A 6,371-nucleotide genomic window follows, 5' to 3' on the forward strand; every position below is an offset into this window, starting at 1 on the left:
GCTTTTGTGTTTTTTATATTACCCAGCTTGGGTAAATAAGTCGGGAAAATATATTAAAATCATCATTAATTTAGTTTCACAATTTTAGTTCATCTCATTCAGTTCATCCCAAGGGGTTTAAGATCCTAGATTATTTTTGATGGTAGAAGGGTTACATATATAATTTTAATAGTAAAATGTATCCCTTGATTAAAAACAGTACGAGTAAGATAAAATTCTGAACTATTCTGTTGATTGAAATTTGACTATTTTTATCTTTTTTACTTATTAATATTAATTAAAATAGAGCTACACATTTTGGAGAAACGCGTTTTCATCACAAAATGACCACAACATTTTGCTTGTTAATATAATAATATGAAGGTAAAAAAAAAAATGCCTGAGATTTCACCATTTATGAATTCAAAAAGAATACCTTGTAATAAAGAATGACAATTCCATGTTTATCTTATATAATCAGTTAAGTTGTTTATATATCACATAATGATTCTTATTAATTTTGTTTCATGATTTTTTTTTCTCCTTCTATTGCATGTATTTAATAGCTTCCCTGAAATATTTTTTATCCTTTTCCTTGCCCTATTCTTATGATAATGAAATTAATCAAAGTTTTCCGAAACTTTTACACCAAACATTTTTTTGTATTTTGGATTTTGAAAAATATAAAAAAATTCATGAATATACAATGTTAAGAATAAATCAGGACATCATGGGACCATTATAAACCTTCAGATTGTTTCAGTTTACTATCATGTATTAATATTGCAGTAAAATCATTAGAAAATACAGCTTGGTCAATATTTTTGTTAAGAAAGATTTTTTTGTTTAGACAGGAGCAGGGATATTGTTGATATTCTGTTGAAAGTCTTAGAAGTAAAAGCTACTATTAAAAAAAGTCTTAGAAGTAAAAGCTACTAATAAAAAAAGTCTTAGAAGTAAAAGCTACTGTTAGATATCACAAGTTACTGATATAACTTAGGAAAAATTAAGCACAAGTTTCATTGGTGGATAAAATTTCTGGCAATGGAATAATAATGATGTAAAGGTTTACCATTCAAAAAATGCAAAAAAAATTATTTTCTGAATATTGTAAATTTTTTAAAGCGTGTCCCAATGACACCATCTTTTTCCATGAATAATTAAAAAATTTTTATTTTATAAAAAACTTTAATTTTGAAAAATACTTTTGGGTTTTTTTGTTAATTTTTAAGCCCAGAAAAAAGGAAAGGGGTTTTTAATGTCCATGAAATTCAAATTTTTTCCTCATTAATACAAAATGGAAAAAAAATTTTTGTTTGGGGAATTTTTTTCCCTGTGACGGCCTTAATGGAACACAAGGTTTACAAAGCACACTTTTAAAAAAACTACAAAGGGCTACAAAACACACTTAAAAAATTTATTAAATGCTTCTTTTTACTGCTTTTTTTATGAAATGAAAAATTTTTTATGAAGAAGTGGACAAAATATTTTTTTAAAGGGCAAAAAGGACAAATATTTTGGGCCATTTATCTAGTATTAGGGAAGTTTTTAAAGTCCCCGTTTAAATTTTTTATGGGATATTTTATGACAGGCAATTTCCAACCCCCAAAAAATATTAGGAACACTTCTTGGATACACACATGACTGTATAAGAACAATTTGGTTGGAACCAGGTGCACTCTATATAAAAAAAAAGATCCTTTAGACCGAAATATAGTTTGATATAATGTTATTTTTTGTGATTTAAAATTCTGGCAATGCCATTTATTTATATAGAATTTGTTAATGCTGAATTGTGTAGGAAGCTCTAAGCTTATAGATGGCTGCAACCAATTAGTACTGAGCAATGAGTGTAAAATTTCTTGCTTAAGAAAAAATGGCTTGCCCCTGATTGGATTTTAACCCACATGGCCAGAAATTCTAAGACAACTAGGCTGATGTGTTAACCACTCAGCCATGTTGCTACTTTTAAAGTTGTGTCATGTACCAATAAAACTAAAAAAAAATTGTCTTTTATAAAAGTATTCCTTTAATGAATCCTTGGTCAAAATAGATTCTAATAATACAAGATACTGAATCGTGATCAAAATTAAACATGAAAAGTCATCAGCACTAAATAGTTTTATCTCATTGCCTCCACAGCTTACCTAATCAATATTCATTCTGACAGGACTTTGAACATATGTAACATGTAAGATTTTTATGCTGTCGCCTTAAAGTGAAAAAAGTTATGTATCTGTTGCCAAAGGTGAAATTTGCATTTCTTTTTTTGTCTAAGTGGTGACATTTTACTGTTAAATGCATTTAATTTTTTTATATTAAATGAGTACAAGAATTTTTCATACTTTAATAAAAAATGAATATGCTTATAATTTAAATATGCAAAAATATAACCGTCTGTAGTTTTAGTGATTCAAATTATATTTTCGATGATTTGCATATCACTGAGCAAATTATGACATGCCAATTTATATTTTTCATATGACAAGACTGTTAGATTTGTATGATATAGATGTGTCACACTGTCAAAATAAAATCAACATATAAAGAAGACATTAAGAAGAAGATATTAAAAGACCTGCATTGACAGTACCAGTAAATAAGATACTATTCGCCAGTCTCCAGTAAAGCCTGGTCAAAATAGACCGGAAGCGACCAGACTGGAGAATAGTGTAGCCCCATATATAGTTAGAGTCAAAGTACATATAATCGTTCTATTAATTCTACAAGCAAACCACTTTGGATTATTCTTGTTTGATGTATGTCTTGCTGTTTTGGATCGAGACCCCAGCTTTAAAAATCAAAATGGCGGCCAAAATTCAAAATGGCCGCCAAGATGGCCGCCAAAATCCAGTATTTTGAGATACCCTTCTGACACTTTACAATATTTGCAAAATAATGCAAAATATAGCATTATATCTTATTCGTTTTGTCTTTTAAACAAACAAACAAATCTTTGCAGAGTTGCACATAATATTTGGCATAAGATATTGAGGTAAATATGGCTGCCAGTATAGGATTTTTATGGTTTTGCATTTTAATGACTCATACTTCACGCTTTTTTTTTAGACATTTCGGACTTCACCTTATAACTCCAGTTTAAAACGTATATTCAACAGAATACAATGTAACATTTAATGGTCGCTGAGTAATATTTTACACAATTTGAAATTGTGTAGCTTGTAACAGTAGCTTGGAAGATCAGCTTTAGCACATTTACTTCCTCCGGTAACCATTTTTCCTAATTACAGCTACATTTAAACTGTTACATACATGTTTTTTTCTGCTGGCAACAAACTTGTCCAAAGAAGCTGACATAGAAATATTGGATCAGCTTTTTTTTGTCTTGACCAGTTCATGTATTGGCTTATATCAAAATCAAAGTGTTATGTGGTTCAACAACTTCACAGAAATTAAAAAAATAAAAGAAATTCAAGTTGATTGCCTCCAGATGAGCTTAAATATTTTTCAAGAAAATCAACTTCCAAAAAAAAATATTTTAAAGATTTTAGTCAGGTTAAACTATTCACAATTTCAGAAATAAATTAAATGTAATATGCAATTAATACATGATTTTACAGTATTTTTCACCGTATTTGTAAGTGCTATATTTGCATATTCTGACCTACTTAATAATTATTTTAAGTATGGTTTGAAAGTATAATTTTCTTTCTTTTGTTCACTTGACAATATTTTACTTTTTAATACATGTTTAACATTTTCCTGAAAAATCAGCATGGAATTTGGAGGCATGCAGCTCCTAAGCTTACTTAAGTTAAGTCTGGACAATGACCTTTTATTAATTTATGATCGTGTGCTTTGGTTAAATGGCACATTGACACACCAACTGGCCATACCGTGCCGAACACTACATGAATAGTAATTTGCTCATATAAGATTATTAAACCTAAAAAATGGTTAAAAAGGGAGTTAATAACGTTTATAATACAGGTTTATATCCTTTAGTAGTTGATCAATGTTAAGGAAGGACATGAGTCAAAAAGTTGTGAAAGTGAATTCACTCGGTAATATCTGTGATGAACCTGTGCAAGATCATAGCATTCAGCATAATGGCAAGTTTAAAGTTGAGAGTGTGTAACTCTATTGTGTCATGTTGATTATCTCAGAAGACCACCTGGATCATTGATGGTTTAATAAGAGTAAGAATAGTGACACATTCCCAGTCGGGGGTTTATACATTTTTCCAATATGATTTCATCAGATGATATAATTTTATTTATTGAAGATTAAAAATCAGCAAATTTTGGTTGCAGTAAAGGGTTGAGGTTTTTTAATGTTTCTTTAGACAAAACTTTTCATTTCTTTGTACTCCTTCGTGGCCTTGGGCATCCAAAACATAATTTTACTGCCTTTTTTTTTAATATATCATGAAATCACAAAAAGAGCTCTTATTTATCATAATATTTATCAAATTTTCATTTTTTTGATTGATATTAAATTAGGTACAGAAGAGTGAATCTGAAAATGTTAACAAATTAAAAAATTTATTGCTGTAAAATGTTTTGGGACAAGGGGCTAAATCAAAAGCTTTTGTTTCAGCAGTAAATATAGATGTTTGACAAGACTAAATCTCAGCAGTAAATATAGATACATTATCAGGTAGACTCATTCACGATGTAAAATGATCTATATAGACAACTGCACCTTCTTTAAAACAATCTTTGGAATCGTCTGTTTAAATATGAATAAAATCTAGATGTTCTTTGAAGTTTGAAAAATGTTCTTAAATAAAATCAGGAGAAATGGATGACTTTTTTTAAATTTGAAAGACTAATTTGAACTTCTGGAGAATTTAAGTCCACAGAGAAACATCTACAACATTTTAAACTTTGGATCTACTTAAAGTTTTTCTAAACTATCCTTTAAACAAAGGGGCTAGCTTCCTTTAGTTTGTTAAAAATATTGTAGATGTAATTTTGTTTTAGCAGGACTTTTACCAGTTGATGATACCCTAGCTGTATATTGAACAGAAAGCTTTTCATCAGAAGTTGAACCAAGTCTTACTTTAAAGTTTCTATCGACAAGAAAGGTAGAAATAAAGATTGGAAGTCTACTATTTCATCTTGCATCCTTTATTTCTTTAAGAATACCATGTTTCCATGCTGTATTATAAGGTTTTACAAGATCAAATTAAATTGAAGCCGAGAGTTGTTTATTTATTCAAGATTTTCATATAAAAAAATCGGGATGAATATGATGATTGTTTGTACTAAGTTGTTCACAGAAACATAACTGAAAGATAGAAATTATTGCTTTAACTTCTAAATGCCATACCAGGGGATTATTTACCATTCTATCAAATGTTTTGAATAAGAGGCTTGTAAGTGAAATTGGACGGTAATTTGCAAGGTCAGTGCTATCCCTTTCAGGTTTAGGAATTAGGATAACGAGAGCTCCTTTCGAACTTTTAGGGAAATTCACCAGATAACAAAATGTTTTAAATATGTTAATAAGGGCACAAAATGGCAGTAATTCAATAGATTGATGTGGAAGGTGTTAAAGAAATCGTAGTAAATGTCATCTGGACCTGCTGCTGTAGACTTTTGCTTTCTTGAACAAATCAAATAAATCTTTGATAGAAAAGAGAGAATTGTGAATTTTGTCAAATGCTGAAGTAAAATTTATTTGTTCTCCTACATCTTTAGAAACTTAATGCTGTAGAAACTCATTTGAATAATTATTTGAAGAAGAGTTTTTTTTTGCAAATGTTTTCTTAATTACCTTTTGTGTTTTTGCATCTTGACAATTATTAGATTTCATTTGACTAAGTAGTGGGATATGTTTTTTTTATTTTACCACTTATCATCTATAACTGCATCCCATACTTTCTTAATAGGGATATTTGCATTTATATCTAAAAACATACGACTTCCATGACTTGCGCTCAGATGATGAATTGATCTACTAGCTTTGGCTCTAAATATTTCATGATGTTTTAGGTTTTTGGATGTTGGACAATGCTCGAAGATAAACTATAAACGTTCTATTGACTTACAGATTTCTAACGTTTATCATTAAACCATGGTTTTTTATTTTTCAATACATTATTTTGATGGCGAGCAATCTGTTATAATGCTGAAGAAAAGGTATCAGCTATTTTATCAGAATTAAAATCAAAATCAGTCTGATTTCTTTTAAAAAAACAGACTACAGTAAGAAATCAATTAAATCTCCAATTGAATTTAATCAACTTTAGAAAATGACGTCACATGTACAATGTAAAGGGATATATGTTGTTTTTTGTGTTTATGTTAATACATGTATAACCTTTTAACTCATATAGATGTGTTTTGACGGCTTCCCCCCCCCCCTTTTGGTGGCCTCAAACAGTAAAAGAATGCCCTATTTAGGCCCAAAATACTGTTTTTTAT

The sequence above is a fragment of the Ruditapes philippinarum genome, unplaced genomic scaffold (assembly GCF_026571515.1).
Source record: "Ruditapes philippinarum isolate M1 unplaced genomic scaffold, ASM2657151v2 ctg6359_1_1_1_1, whole genome shotgun sequence".
NCBI classification, from domain to species: domain Eukaryota; kingdom Metazoa; phylum Mollusca; class Bivalvia; order Venerida; family Veneridae; genus Ruditapes; species Ruditapes philippinarum.